At 37.9% G+C, this 25150-nt stretch overlaps 1 protein-coding gene across 10 annotated transcripts in view; it reads left to right on the top strand.

Moving 5' to 3' along the window:
- The window catches only part of SLC20A2 (solute carrier family 20 member 2), a 121070-nt gene that overhangs the window by 39259 nt on the left and 56661 nt on the right, over positions 1–25150 (top strand). Inside the window, exon 1 of one of the 10 annotated variants that reach the window (XM_074209038.1) lies at positions 7–113. The exons of 8 other annotated variants lie outside the window; for them this stretch is intronic. The gene's annotated coding sequence lies outside the window, so the exon portion shown is untranslated. One more of the 10 variants, XM_074209043.1, reaches the window with a different exon arrangement.

Raw genomic sequence — 25150 nt, 5'->3', positions numbered from 1 at the left:
GTGAGTGCTCTGCCTAATGTGATAGGAGCTCTATTTTAAACTTCAGATTGTATTTATGACCTGCAGAGCAGCCTTGGGAAGAATTGTGGCTCAGGTTTCTAGTGAAACGACTTGTAAGTACAGGATGCATTTTTAAAACTTGGCTTTGTTGTCTTTCTCCCCCCCTTAAATCTGTTTGATTTTTGTTAAAAGTTTTAGGTTCCTTTTGTCTCTTGGGGAAACTGGAAATTTTGTGGGTGGGCACGTAGGAGAAAGCAACAGGAACTGTTAAAAATTTTTTGGTTTTTAGCAGGTCTTTCCAGAAAATGTAATTTTCAGTGTTTCCAGTAGTAGGTTAAACACCCCCCCCCAAAAAAAAAAACCCAAAACAACTCCCAACTCTAATTTATGGTTAATTACCTATTTATTTATTGAGCCAGTTATAATTAAATGGTTCGTACAGTTACCGAAGAAAAAAGTATGGTTAAACTTGATTTTCTATGGCAATCTGAATCGTTTAACAAGTCTAAAACGAATTACTTTTATGATGTTTTCTCTTAGCTCTGAGTTTTTGCTAAAATAATGGAATGTCAGATGTAATTGTAGAGTTTGTAGAGTTTTTTTTAAGGAGGTACTTAAAATAGGTTTCCTAGGAATGACTTAAAGAGGAGTTCGTACTTTTTGTCAGAAAGCAGTGTCAAACATCTTCTGGAAGTTGAATAAAGTTAGATCTCTTAAGTAATGAAAGTTCTGGGAAATCTCATTTCTTAACTTCTGTTCATCTAGCCAGTGTGTGTTACCACATGTCAGCTTCAATTTGGCTTGAAGATTAAAATAAAGATTTTAATAAAGAATGTCAGTATTTCAAATGATTTGAATCCTCTTTCATGATCTGAAATGTGTTTTAACTCAGAGGTGCCTGACCTCGTGCCAACACTGTGCTTGCAGCTCAGAGCCATGTAGGGATTTTCTTTGCCTGGTACCCTTTCAGTCGTACTTCTGCCTTGGGGATTTTAATCTCAGTGGAGCAGTTCGAATGCTCCCTGCATATCTGTATCTGAGAGGCAGCTATAATGAAGCAAGGAACCAGGGATAGTATGAACTAGGAAAGGGAATGTCGATTTTCCCGACTTGAGAGGCTTCACTTAAAAGGCTGCTCTGCCATGAAGTATTACTTGTTTAATAAAAGAAATAAAGTACTACTGAGAAAAGGAAACATTTCCTGTGGTGATTTGTGAAAGGATATTTTAACATAAAATGGGAAAGAAAATAGAACAGATTTCTTTTACTGTTTTTAGAAGGAAACTTTTAAACCAAGTTTTGAATGACCTGAAGTTATCAATATAGTAGAAATTGTGATTGTTATAGTGGGGTTACTCCTTTTGAAATCTTTACTATTTAGTCTTAGTATTTTTTGTGGCAATGTTTTTATTTATCATAGAACATATTAAATCTGGGGAATCTACTAGGTAACTTTTTGTTTGTGTTTTTGTTTGTGAGTACTTAGCAAAGTTCCTATCATTATCATTAAAATCTTAAGTGCTTAGTTTAAGAAAATCACCCTTTTTTTTTAATAGATATTGATCTAACTGGGACTTTATTGGTCATCTAGTCCTTTTCCCCTTATTTTACAATGGAAAAACTGTTGAGTTTGGAGCCTGAGGCTCTAGGTTCAAATTCTCAGTCTGTTATTTGCCTTCTTTGAGACCTAGGCAAGTTCCTCCACCCCACCTCTCTGTATTTCAGCTAATCATCTGTGAAATGTGGTGGGGGGGGGGGGGTCTAAGGTCCTTTCCAGGTCTAAATCAGGCAACTCCAAGGATATCATAGTTGAAATTCAGAGGCAGGTCTTCTAAATCCAAATCTAGCCCTCTTCCTACCACTCCAGGTTATAATAGATTTTAATTTTAGGATATAATGCCATTTAAGATAAAATACATTATGATTGCCAAATTTGGGGGTATTTCCACGTACACAGATTTTTCCATTTCAGTGAAATTTCCAAAGAACTTTGCTACCACCCATCAGAAGATTTCTATTTAGGAGGAAATATGATACTAAAGTGTTTGTGAAATTAAATAATTTTAAGGAATGCAATCAGATGTATAGAGCAGGTTAAAGCAAAAAGAGGCTGCTTTACAGGAGGAGGAGGCAGCATGAGTGATTATGTAGCTTCCAGGACTGTAGACACTGTCTCACCCATTGTGACTCAATGTGCCTATTTAATAATGGTGATTGCCGGGCCTACCCAGAGGTGGTGATGTCTCCTGATAGGTGAAGAATGTGTTGGCTGGTTATGAGCTGGGCCATTTGGGACCACACATAATAAGCTGCAGTCTTGTGAATGTGGATCTTCTGGATGTGAATCCAGAAACTTAGCCTCTGTCCTTATAGCAAAAATCCAGGGACCAGTACCTCCAGGCCAGACAGTTGCTTTGTAGCTGCATTGCACCTGCTGCCCATAATAAGTAACACTGATCTAGTCTCCCCCTGTGGTCACCCACCTTCTCTATTGAGACTATCACTCTTTTAGAGAGCCCCAGAACATGGCTATGGCCAAAACGTAGCTTTTCATTTGCTACTTCTAATAGATTTATTATCCCATAACTAGGCTCCAGTATACCCAAATATTTGCTCTTAAGTCCAAAAGGGAATTCTAGGGAGGGGGATCCTTTTCCCCAAACCCTGTTCGTTCCCACTCTGACCTTATTTGCCTCCATTGCCACTTGCCTATCATAATCTATAGCTCTTGTATTTTGATTCAGAGCAGAAAGTACTAGATCAGTGGCTCTGTCTTTATGTTACTTTCTCTGAAGAGGAAATCCTACAATAAAGGGACTTTGTTATATTAAATAGCACCTGTTTTATCTAAATTAAAAGAAATACTAAGCAGAAGGTTACCATCAGCATTCACTCTCCACACAAGTTCATAGGAAAAGAATGGGGCTCTGTGAAAAGAGTTTGTTTCCTCTGGAATGGGATTCAAAACATGGGACTACTGTTATTATTTAGTATTTAAGATTCCATTGAGTATGTATGAAGCACAAAGAAAGCACAATATCAACTGTCAAAAGTCTCATATACAAATATTAGATAGGAGATGCCTTTCTCTACACCCCCCCCCATTCCACATAAAGTGAGGTTGGAAGAGAGACCTTGAAAATGAGAGAGAGAGAGAGAGAGAGAGAGAGAGAGAGAGAGAGAGAGAGAGAGAGAGAGAGAGAGAGAGAGAAGGTTGGGGTAAAGAAGGGACTATTTTAGATTTTCAGTTTATATGGGCTTCTGCAAATAGAATAGTTTATCTCCTCCACCCAAAAGTTTAGTGACAGATACTGTTGCAGTTAGGAGTCCTTAATCATTCCACCATTTCAGTTTTTCTTGTTTCAGTTCTATTGTACCCCCCCCATAGAGTTCACATTTATTCTTGTTCTCTTTTTCTCTATCTCGCTCTCCATCTCTCTCGCTCTCCCCTCTTCCCCCCCTTTTTTCTCTCTCTACTTCTCTCTCTACACACACACACACACACACACACACACACACACACACACACACACACAGAGTTGGACTTTGATGACCACTATGTTCCTAAATGAACCTAATGAACTTCTTCCTCCATGATCTCAAGTTAGGTGGGAGTTCTATTAAAAATAATAATTAAAAAATCTGATTTGAGTTTCAGCTCCCTTATTGGCTTCTAGGTCTTTGGGGAGTGAATCACTTTACTTTGCAGTGGCTCAGTTTCCCAAACCATAAACCTCACAGAATGCTGTGTCATCTCTTCGGCTAAGTAGGTTAGCAAAATGCTTTGAGTTGCTCAAAAGAAAGGCATAAACAAAGCCCTACCAAGCATTATTATATAACATAAAGGGGTAGGATTGACATGAGTCAGCAGAGTAGGTCAAGCAAGCATAGATGTTTGGTAATAATAAATAGTAATAATACGTGTAGGGTATATGACTCAACGTTTCCCTTATACACAACATGGGGCAGACCTAGCCAAAATACTATATGCGGTTTATAGCTCTTTATGGCAGAGATCTGGAAAATTTGGCAAAGATTCGTGAAGAGCTCTGGTCCCCCAACTCCTAGTCCTTGCTGCTCATCTTCTCCCACACATAGGATTTAAAAGTTGAACAATGTTATCTATATATGAAATTTTGCAACCTGGATGAAAAATTAGTCCTGTAACAATTGACATATATGAAGAAATTCTTAGGCAAATTTTTTAAGTTTCACCGGCATCCTTTTCCTCATGTAAAATAAGAACTATAGATGATCTCTAAATCACCTCCAGTGCCTACATTCTGTTGTTCTGTAGTTTTCAGCAAGAAAAATGATAATCCAACTTTAGCAGTGAGCTGCTGAGAGTTACATTGTTTCCCTTGCTGGAAATCTTTAAAAATTGGAGTAGACAGACACTTCATGAAATCGTTGACCAAAGAATTTGAAGGTCCAACACTTGTCAAATTATTTTCTATGGAGTTCCAGTGGCAGTCTTGTGGATGCCATGGATCCCTCCTCAAAATAATGTGCATGATGTGAACACCAGTTCTCGTAGATTAGATTAATCTCTCTAGACAGATGACTCCCATCACTCTACCCAGACTCTGTCTCACTCCTAAGCTCCATCTCCATTTGACCATCTTCCATTTCAGACCAGACGTCCCGTAAACATCTCAGAACCTAACTTGTCTGAAATAGAATTCATTATTTTTCCTCCCCAACTCACTTCACTTCCATACTTCCCTATTTCAACACCATCATCCTCTCACTTAGATTCATAACCTTGAAGTCATTTTTCACTTTTCTTCTTCTCCCTTCCCACTCCATATCCAATCACTGCCAAGCCTCACTGATACTTTCTCAAAAGAATTTCTTACCCCTGACCACTTTTCTTTTTTGTCATCACCCTAGGTACCACCCTAGGTGAGACTTTCATCACCTCTCCCCTATTTCTGTTTATTTGTCATATGATTCCTCTCTAAAATCCATCCTCCACACAGCAAAGTGATATTCTTAAAGCATAGATTAGACCACGTCACTCCCCTACTCAAACACCAGTAGCTGCTCCCCTTTGCCTGTACATAAAATTAGTCTGGCATTTAAAAACCTTCATAACCTGGCTCCAACCTACCTTTCTTTCTTGTATATAATTCTACTGCAGGCACTTCAGCCCAGCCAGACTGTCCTTTTTATTCTTTGCATTCCATCTTCTATGTTTGTATTGTTGTAAATAGTATTCTCTTTCCTTCTTGGGCCTTAGAATCACTGGTTTCCTTCAAACCTCAGAATGAGCACCATCTCCTGTTCTCCCTTTACTAGTGTCTGCCCCTTCCCAAATTATCGTTATTTACTTTGTCTTTATCTTCTCATATGTCTTTTGTATCTTCTCATAGCTCACTGCTAATGTGATATCTTTTTTGCATGCTGAAAACTACAGAACAAGAGAATATTGGCACTGGAGGTGATGTAGAGATCATCTAGTTCTTATTTTACATGAGGAAATGAATGCCCAATGAAACTTAAAAAATGTGCCCAAGAATTTTTTCATATATGTCGATTGTTACAGGAGTAATTTTTCATATGTGTCTTCTCTTATATGGTTTTCTCCTCTAGTTGGAGCCCTTAACTGGTCTGTGGCTATGAATCCCTCCTTAAAACAATGTTTTTAAATGCATAAAATGGAACACTTAGGATTACAAAGGAAACATTCTGCTGAAATAAAGTGATCAAAATGTTGCAAAAAATAAGTTCATGGACCACAAATGAAAAACCTCTGTCCTACTGTATATCAACTTCTTGAGAACAGTCCCAGAAATATGTAATAAAAAGGTTGTACAGTTAGCTAATAAAGTACTAGCCCTAGAATCCAGAGCTCTTAATTCCCCAGACCATTGATGGGATGATTTTAATGTGGTATTTGTCTGAAGGCAAGGGATGGCCATTTAAAGCCTCCTATGACTAAAAGAATATTATTTTGATCCAATGATATTTTTTGTCACTTGGGAAAAATTACTAGCTAATCCTTTTAATAATCAAGATTTCTTTTTGAAACCTTTACTTAAGTAAGCTGCCTCATCTAAGGCAGAGTCAAATGAGATTTTCCTTTCTACTAGGTAACATGGCATACTTCAAGTCAGGAACAATTTCTGGTTCAAAATCTGCCTCCAACACTTTATAGCTTAACTTTTCTGGGCCTCGGTTTCCTCAATGGCAAACTAAAGAGACTGGACTCAGTGACCTCTCTCTGATCACTTCCTGTGACCTTCCTCTGATACTATGATCCTTTGAGGTGATATGTGTGAAAGCAAGATTCATATATCAAAGTCATGTAATGGTGCTGGAGTCATTGAACTGAACTTTATCTAGCCTTTCTACTGCCTTCAAAATCACCTACCTCAAGAAGGGAGGTCTTATGACAAATGTAGTGTCAAATCAAGGAGCACCTTTAATCTCGACCATTAGTCATTGCATCTGTGTCTGGGATCCCTACTCTCTGAACCCATTTCAGAGAAGGTAACTATATATTATCGTCGAGTTAACACATTCCAACCTGGGTTGGATAGCCACAGTCCTTCAAGAGAGAACCTTTCTCTACCCTGTCTTCCTCAAGGTAATCATATCCTGTGGTTGGTAGTAAGTGACAAGTTGGTAAGTTAAGTAAGGAGAAAAGGAGCTGAAAAATTCCCAAGTATAGCAACAGGGGCCAAGGTGGGGAATTTCTTAAATACAAACAGTAACAAAGGGCCAGGGCCTTTATATATAATATCTGGAGAGTAGGTTATTTGGGGGCTCTATTCTAAGTGGTGCAATGAATAGAGCACCAGGCTTAGAATCAGGAAGACTATTAGTATGACCCTGAGCAAGTCTCTTCACCCTGTTTGCCTCAGTTTCTTCATCTGTAAAATAAACTGGAGAAGGAAACAGCAAGCCACTCCAGTATTTGCAAGATAACCCCACAGCTGAACAAAATTATTACTCTATTCATTAGGTTACAGCTCCCCAAGATTTCTTTCCTCTTTATTTGTCAATCTACTAAATATTTTGACCTTTTCAGATGCTCATAATATAAATTTGTTATATTTAGTACATCTTTGTGTATGTGTTTGAAGTGTTTTTTAAAGCATATTCTTTGAAGGTGTGGTCTTGCCTTAGGTTGTAAATAAGATAGTACTTTTATAAAATCCAGGTTTGGATTTGTAATAATAGAAGTAATCCCGCCCACCTGTAATTGGTTATATATTTTAATGATCTTTGAAGTTAGAAAAGGCAGATCCCATAGGCAAAGAAGGATAGCTTATCTTGATTTATCAGGCTCTACAAAATTTTTACTGCTCAGAACTAGGTTCCTCCCCACTCCTTGCCCTGATCAACAATCCTCTGTCAGATTTGAGAAATCTATTTGGGCCCAAACAGATTTTTAAGTTGGAAGAAACTTTTGGATTAGTTTTGTCTTTAAACCAGGTCTCAGATGCATTCCTGCTTTGATTCTGATTGCAACAACCATTTTAGGGCAGGCTGTCACTCCTCACCTTCCTCGGATCTTGCAGTAACTTCTTAGTCTTCTACCTTTGCTCCCTCACCTCTGGACCATGCTACAAACACTACAAAGTCATTTTGCTTCCCTAGAGCTCTAATGTCACTTCTCTGTTCCTAAATCCTTCGTGCCTTTCTATCATCTCTGGTCAAGCTCAGTTTCCTAAATCTGCCATTCTAGGCCTCCCACAATTTTCCATCATATTGCCTTCTCCATCCTTTTATTATTATCCTCTAACTACTCTGTGGTGAGTTCCTGGCTCCTTCTGTACCTTCAATGCATTCTCTCACTTCTACATCTCTTCTTACCCTATACCCTATATCTGAAATCTCCTTTTTTCTCCTCTTTACCTGTTTGATTTTTACATAACCTTTTTTCTTTTTTTTCCCTTTTATCAAGGCAATGGGGTTGAGTGACTTGCCCAAGGTCACATAGCTAGGTAATTATTAAGTGACTGAGGTCAAATTTGAACTCAGGTCTTCCTGACTCCAGGGCTGGTACTCTGTCTACAATGCCACCTAGCTGCTCCTTTACTTAGCCTTTTAAGCCCATTTAAATCCTGCTTTCTCCAGGAAGCTTGCCCTGCTCTCCACACACCTTCCCTGGCTGGTAACATTTCTCTTTCAAATAGCATTTTGTTTTGATAGCATTCAAATTTACTTTTCATGTATTTTTCATTATCTATCTTGGTGTCTTATCCCCTACTAGATGGTAAGCTACACAAATGGGGACCATGCCCTATCTGGAAGGGCTTAATTAGACAGCGAGGGAGTGTCAGACCTGGAGTCAGGAGGACTCCTCTTTCCGAATTCAAATCTAGCCTCAGACACTTACTAGCTGTGTGACCCTGGGCAAGTCACTTAACTATTTGCCTCAGTTTCCTCATCTGCAGAATGAGCTGGAGAAGGAAATGGCAAAACACTTCAGTATCTTTGCCAAGAAAACCTCAAGTGGGGGTCAAGAAAGTTGAATATGACTAAAATGACTGGAAAACAGCGACTTAATAAATCACACAGAGACACTACTGTCATTATATTTTTGTATCTTATAATTAAGGGGCAGCTAGATGGTGCAGTGGATAGAACATTGGCCTTACAGTCAGAAGGACCTGAGTTCAAATCCAGCCTTAGACACTTGACACTTCCTAGCTGAGTGACTTTGGGCAAGTCATTTATCCCTGATTGCCTTGTATCCAGGATTATTTCTGGTCATCCTGATTTATATCTGGCCATGGTTGGCTTTGGAAGAGAAAGTGAGACCAGTGACTTAGCACAGCACCCCCTCACTCAAATCCAATCCTTGTGCTTGTCATGATATCACCTCCCTAATGATGTGGTCTCCTTTGAGAGTGAAGGACAAACAGCCTATCATATAATTATAATTTCATATTTTATACTGTCAGTTCTTAGTTCATAGAACACATGAAAAAACTGCTCAATTTTCAGATAACATTGAGTCAGCTAGGTGATGTGATGGATAAAACACTGGACTTGGAAGTCAAGAAATCCTTAGTTCAAATTTGACTATGTTTTTACTAGTTGTGTGACTCCAGGCAACTTAACCTCCCTGTGCCTCAGTTTCTTCATCTCTAAAGTGTAGATAATAAAAGTACCTTCCTTCACGGGTTGCTAAGAATGTTCACTGTTGATGTTGCTGATATTGCTGTTTCTTTATATCTGTATAGATACATGTGTGTGTGTGTGTGTGTGTGTGTATACACACACACACACACACACACACACACACACACAGACCCTTGCAATGTATATTATACCAAATGACTTTTAAACTGTAAATTAAAAGAAAAGATAATGTGTAAAGTGTTTTTTTCTAAAGAAGCGGACTTCAGGCTTTTTTTTTTAGCATTTCCATTATTATCAAAATATTAAAAATAAATAAAAATAATTGAACATAAATATATATTCCCTATGTATATATATTTATATGTATGTGTAAATATACTTATTTATAGGTTGAAATGTTCTGTTATACTAATAATTGTGAACATTATAAAACTTAGACACAGAAATTTTAAAAGGATGAAATAGAAGATACAGATGCCCATGACAGTACCAATGAAATAAGGAAGAGGCCAGGTTTGGAGAAAGAAATTATGGAATTGCATTATGCAGACCAAAATCTGCTATATCTTCTCATCAAATGAGAAAATTCAGGCACAGAGAAAGTCTTTAGTGACAGAGCAGTAATTCAAACCCGCCTCTCTTGACTTCAGCGGCAATGATCCCCACAGCATCAAGTCTGATAGAACCAGCCTTGGTCTTAAATTCTTCACCAGAAAGGCCTTGGGTGTACCATTGATCTGGCACTTTGGGACCCAGCTCATCAGAGGCATCCCAGCTTCCTTGTTGGAAGTGGTTGTGGCAGCATCTCCAGGGTTCAAGAAAGAGGACACTGTAGTAGTTGTTGGTCACTAATTTTTAAACCATGTCTAATTCTTGGTGACCCCACTGAGGGTTTCTCGGCAGAGGTCCCAGGGTGGGTTCCTATTTCTTTCTCTGGTTCATTTTACAGATGAGGAAACTGAGGCAAACAGGGTGAAGTGACTTGCCGAGGTTTACTTAGCTAGTAAGAGTATGGGGCTGGATTTGAACTCAAGTTTTCCTGATTCCAGACCCAGAGCTCTATCCAATGGGCCAACTAGATGCCCCAAGAAGGAAGACACAATATCAATTAGGGGCTGGCAATTAGGGATGAAGTTAAACTCTAGGATGTGAGAGGCACCTTGCAAGGTTCATTTTTGACTGCTGGCCCACATGCCAAACCTCTGATCAGTCCTAAGGTAGGCTGTATGTCAGACTAATAGTTTTTGAATGGTGAGAGGAGAAGCGGCTGGGAAATGTGCCCATAATTGCCAAAGAGGGGAATGCAGCATATTTTTAGAAAACCGAATTCAAATGTTCGCTTCAGCGGCGCATATACCAAAAGTGGTATGGTACAGAAAATAGCCTGGCTCCTATATAAGGATATCCGGTAAACTCATGAAGTAGTCTTCGTTTTTTGTTGCTATGGAAATGCCAATTTCATTTAGGTTGAAGTTTAGAATTAAACAAAAAATTAACTGATTAAAGCTCTGATTTTGACATTATGACTAATTTTAAATCCCCCAAATCAGATCGTGCTCCCAGATTCAGAATTGAATCCAAATCCTTTTTATGTTCTGATCTCCTGAGATTCAGACTCTTAAGAGAGTATTTACAGAGTATGAGTGATAAAGGATGAAAACATTAGACCATCTAGCTAGTATTTCTAATGCCTCAATCACTGTGGTATCAAAGTGTACAACACCAGTGTTTACTTGAAATGATACAGATTCTTTTGGCCCTCACTGAGGAGATGACCTCTTGGCAGTCAATTGGGAAGGTTATTTTGGGTGAATGTTGTTTGTGCTGATGAGAAACCTGTGCAAAAAGTCCTTGTCAGTTCGCTTTCTTTGTTACAATGAAGCATGTGTCCGGTTGGATGAGTATTTAAGGGATCTTCGTAGGTAGTCATTACCAAGCTTGACCTTGGTTTGAGTTCTGTAGTCCTCAGGTTGACTCAGGGGACTTAGGAAGTTGACTTTATGTTGATTTTAAAACAAGCTCCAATACCTTAAACTCGATTATTAATTGCAGGGTGGCTTTCAGAAACATATTGAGTGAACTGGCACCTTTTGAACTATGCTTTGCTATGTCTGAGTGGCTTACTTGCTTACACCTGAGCAAGGAAGAATTACCCCGGATTGGAAGTTAAGGTTCTCCTGAAGGAGTTTTGTCTTCTAATGGGAAGCTGGTTTCCCCACTGCCCTTATCAATCCTACTACTCTTCAATCTCCCAAGCTCTTTCCTCTGTTTTTCCTCCCTTCCCTCAACTTTATTGTCTCTCTTCTTTAACCCTATAAAATACAGAGTGTTTTCCTTCGCTCTGTTTTACCTGTGCAAGGTGAGCAGCACCTGGATGTGGCAGGAGGTTCAGAGAGACTCTCGACACATCAGTTTCCCCATTCCCTGGTAGGGAGAAATACATCCGAAATCTTTGACATACAAGACCCCTGGCCGGTCAGTGCTGCTGGTGAGATGATGGTGCCCACCCACCCCAGTCCATCCCCTCAGCCAAGCGATTTCAACTTAGTTTAATCAAAAAACTTTTATAGTCCCAGCATGAACACAGACAGACATGAATGCCACTTCTAGAGGGAATAATTGGAGTGATTAAAATGGAGTGAATTAAAATTCTTTGTCGGCTGATTTTTTTTTTAAATTCCCTTCCCTCCTAAATGGAAAAAAGAAACCTGCCTGTTCACTTTTCTCTTAAAGGTGTAAGCAGAAAGATACAGTTTCAGATATTCTAGAATGAATGTAAGAAAAAAGGGGAGAAAAATATCATGAAAAAAAAGATGGCTCTGGGACTAGGATTTTGGATATTTCATATTTCATCTTGGATTAGAAAAGTTACAGAGTGTGTTGTGAGTGTTGTTAGTGCAGCAGGGCAAGGGTTTATGAGATGATATCATCTTTTATAATAATTTTAAAAACAGAGACTCATGCTGTAGGCCTTGGTTTACAATTGAAATGGCCTGTGGAGCAGCAGAGAATTGCCGGGAGGTGCTGTCACCATCCAAAGCAGCTCACTGTCTCAGGGTGGCATGTTCTTACGTACCCAGGGAGGTGTTGCCCCTAGCTGGAAACTGTCCTGCCTTCCTGGGCAGTAAAGAAGTGTGGACTGTGTCCAGAGAATGGAAATTTAAAGGATTATGCCTCTAGTTCTGCCATTCCTTACTCCCATCCTTAATTCTTGCCGTCTTTACTTCTATTTCTACTAAGTCAGGTTCTGGGAGACTTGCCTATGATGATTAAAAAACGATATAGAGATTTTACTTGAAGAGGAGTCATTCAGTACTGATTCCTTGTGCCAAAAAAGAAGTTCATAATTAAGCAGGTGCAAAGTTTGGATTTTTTCTTACAGCCTCTTAAGATAAACATTTGCAATTTAAACAAAATTGCCTTCTGAAGATAGGGGTAAGCAGAGGGCAGTTTTGACCAAACTGTTTTAGCTGCGTGTTGGGGTGTGTGTGTGTGTGTGTGTGTGTGTGTGTGAAAAACTTCCCCCTCAAAAAATAGAATCCTCCATCTTTTATTATCATTCCTGTTCTATTAAGAGTTATAAAAACTAGAACCCACTATTCTTCTAATAACTTTTATAATTTGATTTCAAGTTTGAAAGCTGTTGTGTTGGAAAGAATCCATTTGTTTTGTTTGGCCCCAGGAGGCAAAACTAAGGGTGGGAATTGCCAAGAGGCATATTTGGACTTGGTATAAGGATTGATATCTTCACAGTGGGAGTCATTTAGGGGGAAGTTTAAGTTCCCCCCAAATTGGAAGTTGTTAAGGAAAGTCAAAGTGACCCTTTGTCCCATAGACCCTACAAGGGATTCATGTTCTAGTAGGAGTTGAGCCAGAGATGGCCAATGCTGATCCTTTGAGATTTAGTCTTCTACTTGCTCCCCAAACTTCTACCCACTAGGAGAATTAGGGCTACTAACAACCTTTACCTAAGAATTGATTCTTTCATATGAGAAAGCACCCTTTCTTACCATGGTAGAGTAATAGTACACACACACACACACACACACACACACACACACACACATTTTTGCCTATTCTGACTCTTACAGCTTTAAAAAACAAAATAAAATCATAGATTTATAAAATATACTGAAATAAAAGCAAATTAAATAAAGTATTTCACTCTTTTAAATCTCTAAGAAAATAGAAATGAAGTGTTTGTTTTTTAGATTTTTATTTCCAAATGGTGAAATAATTTATCTAAGATCATTTATCATAACCATTAAATTTTCCTGGGCTCCAGAAAAAATCAGAGTAGACTTAAAAAATCCAGTAATATTTGATATATATATATATATATATATATACATATATATATATTTATTTAGACTTTCATAGAACTTGGTGAGATAAGGCTGTAAACAGAAGTTTATAGTCTCTCATTCCAGTGAAAGTAAATAGTGGTAAAGATGGAAATGGAGAAGATAAAGATATTGATAATAAGAATGGAGGAAACATTGAAAATTACATACAAATCAGGGTAAGATGTTAGTGGATTCACAGGTAAAAATTAATTCTATATAATTGATTTGACATATCAGTGATAAAGGTAAGCCTAATTTCTTGACTTCTGTTCAGTTCTTAATAGATTCAAGCATATATTCTCCTATAGCAAGAAAAAAGAGACTGGCCAAGTCCATTTAATAATAATTTCTTCTCTGTCTTGTTTGGGCCATTGCCTAAAAACAGCTGCTTAAGAATTCATGGAATGAGGACAAGAAAATAGAGTATTATTTGATAGCAAAGCATGAGAAATGATTGAGAAAAACCTTTATCTGGCATGTTTTCTACTTATGTTAGTGATGTTATTATGTAAAATATCAGGCTGGTTAGCAAATAAAGAGGCAGGTGAGGATAAAGATAACTATTTATGTACAGAATGGCTCCTTTTTTAAAATAGTGTCTGAGACCAAAATATTTCCCCAATATAGCTCATGGAACTTAGCCAAACAGCCCAACATCCACAGCATGGATTAGAACAAGTAATCTGAGGAGATAGTATATCTTCTCTCCTAGTTTTATCACAGTGTTAGGCAATAGAAATGTGTTTGTATGTATAAAGTGACTGACTCAAGGAAAATCTTCACCCATTTAAGAAAAAAGGTAGAATCAGTAATTTGAGGAAATGTCATTCTGGACAGTGAAAACAGAAAAAAAATAATATTAGAAATTGAAAAATGTAGCAGAAATGTAAAACAGAAGTACAAAATGCAAAGAAACTTCCTGAGATCTATTCAAAGCTTCTAACCACAATTGATTATGCAAGATGGATCACTCTATGTGGTTCCATCCATGACTGTCCTTTAGGAGTTCACTTCTAGATACATCAACACATAGGGGGAGAAAATACTTAGTCTCTTTAGCTGAAGTGTAATTTTTTTTTCCTTGCAAAAGATCTTAGGAGAGATAATGAGCCTCTTTATGACTCTTTCATAGGAAAATCTAGAGGTAGAAAGGAGAACTTAAAAGGTTATCTAGTCCTGCTTCACATAGGATGCACATGAAGCTTTCATAATCCTCATAATAGATGCTCATCCAGCCTTGGGCTCTAATACCTCTGATGGGGAACATGTCGCCACCTCCTAAGGCAAACCATTCTGTTGATGGACTGTTCTTTATGGTGAGCTAAAACCTTTTGGAACTTAGCTTTGACACTTTTTTCATCTCTTCTTTAGATTAATAAATCATTCTAACTCCTTTTAATTTACCTATTTAATCATAATATCATGGGATCTAGACCTGGAAGGGATCTTAGAGTTTGTCCAATTGAATTCAGGTTGAGGGGTGAAATGATTTCAAAGGTCAGGCAGAGTACAAATTCAAAAGTCAGAAATTCTTGGGTCCTTTGAATCCAAATCCAGGATTTATTCCACTGGCCCTCTTTCTTTTCTCTCTGAACATCAATGTAGCAGTTGCAGAGGACTGTGATCAGATAGGCATCCCTAAAGTTGGTGGGTTTCTCACTCCCCATTGCAACAGAGGGCAGGACTATAGGAGTGAGGAAACTAGTTTTTTCAATAGCTTCCTTTACTCTCATCCTCAAGCCAATAGATACAACCATGGTATCAAGTAGTCTCTTTTTCACTTTCTTGGAAATTTACTTGGAAACTATACTCTTTAAAAAAAATTTTAAATTTTATTTATCTGTAAAGATTTTGAATTCCACATTTTTCTACTTCCTTCCCTCCTTTTTTCTCTTAATAGTTAGTAATTTGATACAAGTTTTATATATATATATATATTTATATATGTGCAGTCATATTAAACATATTTCTATATTAGTCATGTTGTGAAAGAAGAATCAGAATGAAAGATAAAAAAAAGCCATGACAAAGAGAAAAACTATAACACAAATTTTTAAAAAGTAAAAATAGTATCCTTTGATCAGCATTCAGTCTCCATAGTCCTTTCTCTGGATGTGGATGTTATTTTCCATCACAAATCTTTTAGAACTGTCTTTGATCATTGTTTTGCTGAGAAAAGCTAAATCCAACATAGTTGATCATCACACAATGTTGTTGTTAATGTGTACAATGTTCTCCTGGTTCTGCTGACTTTAGCCCTGCATCAGTTCATATAAGTTTTTTTAGGTTTGGAAACAATACTCTTTTTTTTTGGCAAGGCAAATGGGGTTAAGTGGCTTGCCCAAGGCCACACAGCTAGGTAATTATTAAGTGTCTGAGGTTGGATTTGAACTCAGGTACTCCTGACTCCAGGACCGGGACTCTATCCACTGTACCATCTAGCCGCCCTGGAAACAATACTCTTAAGAAAGCTATGATCAATGTTAATCTTATTGATTTCTACATGTGTTTTTCATGCTTGCTAGCATCGTATTAGTTTTTTCTATAACTAGGTAATGCATTTAAGAATATAATCTAAATTATACTGCCTGACAAATTTATGAGTCAATTAGTAATGGTTTTAATTTGTCTGGGCTTTAGTTGTCTTTAAAATGAGAGTTAGATCTAGGTGACTTCCTTTTTTTTTTTTTTTGCTAGGCAATGGGGTTAAGTGGCTTGCCCAAGGCCACACAGCTAAGTAATTATTAAGTGTCTGAGACCGGATTTGAACCCAGGTACTCCTGACTCCAGGGCTGGCGCTCTATCCACTGCACCACCTAGCCGCCCCGATCTAGGTGACTTCTAAACTTTCTTTCATCTTTAAAGTTATTCTATCATTTTGTTGTATGTTGTTTCTTGTACATTCTAAAATGTTTGGAGTTGTCTAAGTAATATATGTTCTTGGAATATGTTGAGTATAAAAGACTTGGAAGGATATTACAAACAAAATATCATCCTATTACACAGTTTTGGTCAATCTGAACATAGAATATTGATGCTAAACCTCAGGGGAAACAATGGAGATGAAGAAAATCTAGAGCAGCTGGGTGGTATAATAGATCTCTGGGCCTGAAAGTATATCTTTATCAAAATCCAGCCTCAAATATTTTCTAGCTCTATGACCTTGGGCAAATCATTTAATGTCTCTCTATTTGGTTTGTTGTTGTTGTTGTTGTTGTTGTTGTTGTTATGCCATTTTTTTGCATATAAGAAGCGAGGACTACTAGAATTTTTCATTTTTTTTCCTTTCTTGGGGAAATCACTTATTTTACTATTATCTATACATAAGTACTTTCTTATCCAATAATAGATCAGTAGATGATGTGATTTCTAATTCTAAAATGCTTCTCTTTACATAATATGGCATTGCCATCTATATTTTTTGTATTTATTAATTTACATTCAAGTTTTACTTCTGCAATTAGATAGCTTAAGTTGAATTAGAAACTGAAAATCTACCTTGTCTCCAATAAAAAATATGAGTAATGGTTCCTTTTTTAGTCAATAAAATTACAGTCTAATTTTTGGTTTTAGTATGACTAACCTTTTTTTAGAATAACATAAAAATATTAAGGAATATATATATATATATGTATATACGTCATTGTGCAAGGAAGAATTCCTCCATTGATGATGTATACCCTTCTTAAATAAGACTATGACATCAACAAGGTAATGTCATGACAAGCAAGTAAACTGGATTTGAGTGATTTGGGGCTGTGCTAAGTCACCAGCCCCACTTTCTCCTCCTCTCAAGCCATCTGGGTCCAGTGATCTGATAGGAATCAGGATGCCTGGAGATGACCCTGGATATGAGGCAATCAAGTTTAAGTGACTTGCCCAAGGTCACATTTTGAATTCAGATCTTCCTGACTTAAGGGTCAGTGCTCTATCCTCTGTGCCATCTAACTTGCCCTTAACTTAAAGAGGAGCTAAAGATGCTTTTGTTATATGTAAGGCAGAGGAGTTCAGAATAACATTCATTCAGAATCAAGACTTCATATTTAATATCCTTAATTGAGCAAACTCTCCATTTGTAAAATGAGGGTAATAAGGACATCTGCCTCCCAGGGGTGTTAGAGCATAAAATGAGATAGTAGCTGTAAAAATGCTTTGCTAACCTCAAAGTATTATATAATGCTACCTATTTTTTTTTTAAAAAATAAGAGAAAGAAAATATTAAAGATATCCTTACATGTAAATGGGGAAAATAAAATATTATTTAAAAATAAAAACAATTAAAATGAACAAGAGGGTAGAATCTTTGTATCAAAAGACTAACAAACTGGGATTGTAGAAAAGGAAAATTGATAACTCAAATTTATGAAATTAAATAGATTATTGTTAGGTGTCATTCTTACTTGCCAGATTTTAGAATATTAGACCTACAAGGTCTCTAAGCTTGAAAAGGTTAATCTAGAATAAGTCACAAAGAATATGGTACTTCTTGATATCACAGGAAAAAAATAGAGTTTGCAATCCTAGAATAGACTGAGTCTACCTTCTGCAGATGCCCATTTATTGTCCTCTAAGCTTTCTTTACCTTGAATCCCTATGAAACTTTTTTGTTGTTTTAATATGTGAAGCATTTAGCCCTCCAATTGTTTAACATCGGAATCCAACATCAGAATCCATCATCTAGTTGCCTCTCCAGCTTGGTAGGACCTGGGGAACTTTGTGCCCAGCCCCAGCCCCTTGACGAGCCCCATTATCAGGATTGTATAATGACTCTCCAGAATGGGATCTTTGTGGAAGTCAGTTTCTTTCATTCCTGCCAAAATGCAAGTCGAAGTGATTTCAGCCTGCTGCTCTGTGGAGGAAGTAGCATCGTCTCTCTTGCTGTTGGCCAGGGAGTAGCAAACCAGCTTTCCTCTCCTCTCACTCTGCAGATCACTTTTTTTTTTAAAGGTTTTTGCAAAGCAGTGGGGTTAAGTGGCTTGCCCAAGGCCACACAGCTAGGTAATTATTAAGTGTCTGAGATCGGATTTGAACTCAGGTCCTCCTGACTCCAGGGACAGTGCTCTATCCACTGTACCACTTAACTACCCTCTTGCAGATCACTCTTCTTTTTTCTTTTTTTTTTCTTTTTAGGTTTTTGCAAGGCAATGAGGTTAAGTGGCTTGCCCAAGGCCACACAGCTAGGTAATTATTAAATGTCTGAGGCTGGATTTGAACTTGGGTACTCCTGACTCCAGGGCTGGTGCTCTATCCAATGCGCCACCTAGCCACCCCCAGATCACTCTTAATAACTAGAAGAGCTTTTCCTTACATCTTGACTCATCAGCATCTGAGGATGGTGCCTCTGGACCCACCCTGCTCTTCAGTAATTTTAAATGACTGACTCCTCTCATTCCCCACAGTGGCTGATCTGAATGTATTCCTCTTTTTAAACTCTTAATTGCACTGGATGACCTAGCCTCCTATATCACTGAAAAGTTTGATGCTGCATAGTGTGAACCTCCTTTTTATTGTCTACTTTCTACTCTTTACTTGTGTGGTGGTTGTTGTTTTGTAAGGCAATTGGGGTTAGGTGACTTGCCTAAGTCACACAGCTAGTGGCAAGTATCTGAGATCATATTTGAACACAGATCCTCCTGACTTCAGGACTGGTGTTCCAGCCCCTACACCACCTAGCTTCCCCTACTCTTTATTCTTACAGCACAGAAGAGACCATCTTCCCTGTTTTGCATCTCTATTCCGTGTTTCAGACCCCCCCCCTTGTCATTTTAAATTCAGTATGAGCTAAACAGCTCATTTACCATTCCCTAATCCTATTCTTCCTTATGACTTCACTGTTTTCATCCATAGCACCCACCATTCACCCTGACTCCCCATTCAGTAGACATTTATTATAAAGACCCCTGGATATTAGGTTATAAACAGAACACATTTTGTTTCTGCTGTCAAGGGTCCTGCCATCTTGGTGCTATCTTTGAGTCATTATCTCTTCTCATAGCCAATTATTTATCAAATTCTGTTGACTCTACTTCTGTAACAGCCCTTCTGTCTGCCCCCCCCCTTCTTTTCCTCCAGTACCAGCACCCTGGCATAGGCCCTCATTAATTCCCATTTCAGTGAGCAAAATAATCTACTAAAACAAATAAATAATCTACTAAAACTTCTTCATACTTCCACCCTTTTTTCCTCTTCAGTTCATACTTTATGTAGCTGACAGTTTAATCTTTATGCATAGATCTCATTCACATTCCTTCCATGTTCAAAAATTTTTACAGGAATTTTGTTGCTTACCAAGTAGAATTCTTTGCCTGGTATTAGTGTATTAGTCTTTCATGATCTGATGCTACCTACTACCCTTTGCCTACTAAATTTCTTCACATGTCTAAGACTGGAATAAAATTTACTATACCTCTGGTGAATCAAAAAAAAAAAACAAAACAAAACCAGCAATTGCAGTTACACTGTCAGATAAACAAAAAAATCAAAATTCATAATATAGGTATAATAAAAAAGAAATTACATTATTCTAAAAGAGACCATAGATAACATTAGTTATTAGTATCAGTAAATTTATATGAATGATAAAAGCATTTATGAAACAAAGCTCCATGCTGAACTCCAAGCTCAGTGGTAGGAATTTAAATATAAAAGTAGGACATTCCCTTCTCTTAAGGAGTTCACAGATTACCAGGGTAGAAAATCCACAGGGAAGGTTTCAGCTGCAAGTCAGATGAAAGGTACCATGGTTCTCAGGACATAGGCTCAGCACATGGTAGTGTCTTTTATGTCATTTTCATTAATGAAATCATAAGACTTTCCAATTTGAACCATTTGATGGTGTCAGTGATTTTGGGGGACGTGCATTTTTTTCCTGGTCTTCCATAGCTTTGGCTTTGGCAACCACCGGAGCAGGGGTGGCTTCCCAGTATGATAACTAAGGGCATGGGCTGGAAGCATTGCTCTTTCTAGGATCTTCGATTCAGGGACCCTTAGGGTCTGAGGTGAGATGGTAGCCATGGTCAGTGATAGTGATTTGCCTCACAACTTGACTTGCCTCACAACTATGGCCTCCTATCTTTTTCTGAGGCTGGTCATTTCAGTTGGACCAGCTTTCCTGCCCTTTGAGTGGTGGTTGATTGACAGCTGGAGGGAATGGCCTTTCTTCAAAGAATTGCTTTGAGAACTAGACTTAAAGTATGCTTAGTGGTCTAGGGGGTGTTGCCATTCCCAGGCCTCTTGGACTTCTTTACCTATTAAAGTTGGTCAGCAGTTGTTGCTGGTGGAGGGGTGGAAGGTGAGCCCCCTCTCTACAATGATTTCTTTGTTTGATGGCTGCAGGAGATGGATAGGAAGCAGATCTAATCGTTTTGGGATGGGGAGACTGCTCTTCTCAAGTATCTTAAGTTTAGGGGAGATGGTGGTCAAGGTGCTGGTGGTATCTGCCACCTTCTATTTTTCCTTCTGGTGCTTTCCTTTTTCAGCTTCACTGGCTTGCCATCCCTGTGGGTAGCAGTTCATTGGCAGTTACCTTGCCTTTGGTAAACAAGGCTCCAATTGCTGTAACTTCTAAATCAATTTATATAAAGAAAAAAAAATCTGACTGAATTACAAGAAGGCATAGTAGTGCAATAATCATAGGAGACTTTAATGTCCCTCTCTCAGAACTGATTATATTTAACAGAAAGATAAACAAAGGAATATATCTAGAATTGAACATGGCAGGTCTGCTAGAGGTAACTCGACAGTATAGGAAATGGAGCCTGAAGCCAGGAGGACCTGAGTCCTGTCACTGCCTCAGTTTCTTCAACTGTAAAATGGGGATAATAACAGCACCCACATCCAGGATTAGTATGAGGTCCAAATGAGGTACTATTCATCAAGGGCTTAGCACTGTGATTGGCACTAGTGAGCCATTAATATTTTCTTCCCTTCCTTCCAAACTCAATCCAAAAGCCATCTTCACAAAACCTTCCATAAATTTTTCTCATTGGTTATATTATCTTTCTCATAAGAACTTTGCATTGCTTTAATTCACTGACCATTTAATATTTTGTATTATACTTCTCTGTGTTTATGCCCTATATCCCTTCTAAATTCTTCTAGATAACTTAATGAAGTTGATGACAGAACCGGTCATATCTTAAGGAAATTTTGCTTATTGCTTTTTGTAAGTCCTTCTGCTGGAATATTGCTCGAAGAGATGAATTCGGTCATGTTGCGATGTAGTTTGAGTGAGGATATTTTATTTTTGCAAAGTTGCATTAATTTTTTGTATTTCATAATTATACAATTTCTAGGCATTTTAGGAAAGGAAAGTATCTTCTAATTTAGTATTAATTCAGCTTCATGAAGTCAAATTCTTCCCCAGAACTTAATATGTGTGATCTCATTTTTCCTCTTCTGTAATAACTCTGGTACCTACGTCCTAAGACTGTCATAAGGATCAAACAAGACAATGCATGTGAAGTTCTTTGCAAACCTAGGGTATTATATAAACGTTAACTATTATGCTAATGCAAAGATAGTGATCTCATCATGGGTACTTCCTCCAATGATACAGGTCACTACTCCTCTATGCCTTAGTAGACATCTTCATGAATTGCCAAAAAAAAAAAATCACCCCCCTGGTGATCTAGTTTCTGGTGATGAGCCTGTCTTCCTTTAGCTAGGTTGGTCCTTAAAGGTCAGTGATCTAATCTTGGAGGGGGGGGGGGGGGCTCTACTCACATTTTTTTTCTCCCTGCCTAGTAGAGTTTGCCAGTGCTGGCACTTCATTGGTATGACTTTGAGAACCTTGGGTCACTTCCACAGTACAATGAGGCATTGGAGGAGGTCTTCAGAGAAGAAGGAAAAAAAATGCATATGGGCTTGCCATCCATAACATTGCTTGTTAGAGAAGAGCACAAAAACGCTACTGTCCACTTATAATAGTTGTCTGACTGTCTGTCTCTCCTCTCTTTTATCTCTCCCCACTCCCTGCCTCCCCCCATGACCTCAGATAGTTCCTGCTTCCTTTTTTAAAATAAATTTTGATTGCTATATTTTGCTTTTTTTATTACCCAGATTTCCCCCACTCTTCCCAGAGATCCTTACAAGAATTGAAAAAGAAAATTTTTAAAAGAATAGAAAAAATTTTGTAAGACTAATCAATAAGCAGAAGAAATTCAGACATAGAAATGTTCCATACCCATGGATGCCCACCTCTGCAAAGAAGTGAGGCTGACCCCTAATTTCTGTATTAGTACTTAGCCAAAAATAAACCTCGCAGTTCATCCTACAGGCTAAACATGACCTACTCCTTTGGGAGAAACAAGAACATGTGAGAGAGAAGAAATAGCTGAAGAGAATTAGGAGGTTTGGGGCTGTGAAGAAGCATCATTTTGAAAATATCAACTAGCTACTCCGATGCAAAGGTGGATGGAATATTAGAAAGTCCATCACATATAGTATAGTGCAAATATTACCCTGGACTTGGAAAACTACTTTTGATACTTCTTTTTCAATTTAGAGGGGACTGAATGGGTGAAAATTTCTTTGCATTTCATCCTTTGGGTATTCTTTGTGTCTTTTGGCTTTCATCTGTATTACTTCTGATTCTATTCTCCAGTAGTAATTATAATAACTGATATTTATATGATACTTCCAGGTGTACAGAGGACTTTTTAGACATCATCTCCTTTGAATTTCACCCTTTGAATGTCATCATCCCCATTTTATAGATGATGAAACAGTAACAGAGATCTATCACCCTACCACTTTCTTAACCATATGTCACTCTTGGCTCTGTTGCTTTTTTCCCACCCCTACTCCTACATTGTCTCCCCATTCTGTGGCTTTCTTGGTAGACCTGTCATCCCTAGCATCACTTGTGATTTAAAACAAAACTGTGTATATACCACATTTGTATATGTAATGTTTGAAAGTATGTAAGGTGGGTTTCAGTTACTGACTCTATTTTCAAATACTTGAAATTGAGATTTTTAGTAAAACAATGAAGAAGAGAGTGGTTAATTCAAATTCAATATATTCAAATCAGTGTCTTGAATCGTAAAGTACATTAAACAATACCTTCTGTATTAGTTAGCTACTGTTGCCAAGAAAGAATCTTCTATGTTGTTTTTTTAGATAAGATCAGGCAAGGAAAGCAGGGAAGAAGTCTTCTTGTCTGGAAGAAAATATTCCAGTTCACCCATCCATAGCTAGAGGGGGAAATGGACTGTATTATACATTACAAGGAAGATAAAATGAAACATTTTCTTTTTATTTCTACCTAAAAATGGGAGCAATAGAAATTCAACTCTAGTTCCTTGAAAAATAACTTGGGTACCTTTTCCACTCAGTCCTAGAGGATAAGAATGAGGATGAGCAGTATTTGACCTGGACAAGCTAGGGTGATAAATCCTGAGCTCCCTGGAAGAATTGCTACAGAGGAGCAGAGACTGACAATCAGATGAGAGCATGTCTATCAAGTGTCTCATCAGGATGAATGGACTTTATACAGATGCCAGGTGTTATATAGGAATCTTTCTTGCTACTGTGGTGGTTGTGGTGGTGGTGTACATTTGTGAATGTTGAAGGGGGGAGTCAGTAGGTAATCATTAGTGCTGGCATCACAGTTGCTTGCTGTAAGTGGTCTGGAGAAAGGGAAAGGTAAGTGAAGCAAACTTTCTGACCCCATCATTTTTACCTATGAAGACTTCCCAAAGGAGTAACACATTAAACCATGATTAGATAGTATCATTCTTCAGGGATTAGGATCATAACTCAGCCACCCCTTTCCATCCTTAAGGTCTGCCCAGTGAACTGGGTGTCTCCCACATGAGAGGAATCTCATGTTTTTTAAATGGATATTTATTATAGTCAAAGTCCTCTTTGGGCCCTGGATGAGATATTGCGTGCAAATAAGACTTAGGTCATAATGTCATTGAATTTAGCATTTGACCAGTGACTCGAGTAAAGATGTTGCAATTTTCAGATTTGCAAATACAAAGCTGGGAAGGTTAAATCCAATGCATTGGATTTCTAAATTATATCTAAAAACATCTCTGCAGGCTAGAACATTGGACAGACTCCAATAAAATGAAATTTAATAGGGATAAGCATATAGTTTGGGTTCAAAAATCAATTTAAATAAGTACAATATGGAGAAGGCATAACTAGATAGCAGTTTGCCTGAAAAAAATCCTGTGTAGAGGTTTTAGTGGATGAGAAATTCAACTACAGCAGCCAAAAAAAAGCGAATGTTATCTCTGGTTTCACTAACAGAGAGCCTAGAATCAGCAAAGAGATCATCCCACTGTATTCACCCATAGATTACATTTAAAATATGTTTAGATCTAAAATTTAGGAGTTAATGAATAAGATTGAGAACATCTGGAGGTGGGCAAACAAGATGGTGCCATGTGAAGATCATTTGAAAGTTACAGCTTAGAGAAGACTTGTTATTGTTCGGTTGTGTCAAACTCTTCCTGACTCAATGGACCATAATATTCGTGAGGATTTCTTGGCAAAGATGAATGAGTGGTTATGTCAAGTGACTAGCCCAGGGTCACACAGTTAGTAAGGGTTTGAGACTGGATTTAGATGCAGGTCTTCTTGTTTAGGGATCTCTCTTTCCATTAGCAACCTAGCTTTTTCCTCTGACTTGTATTTGAATATGTTTTGATATTTGATGCGCATCTTGTAGGAGATGGCTTAGCCTCTTATTC

This window comes from Macrotis lagotis, chromosome 1 (assembly GCF_037893015.1).
Source record: "Macrotis lagotis isolate mMagLag1 chromosome 1, bilby.v1.9.chrom.fasta, whole genome shotgun sequence".
NCBI lineage: Eukaryota > Metazoa > Chordata > Mammalia > Peramelemorphia > Peramelidae > Macrotis > Macrotis lagotis.
The sequence above is the reverse complement of the archived record's forward strand: the minus strand, read 5'-3'. Positions and strand labels throughout refer to the sequence as shown.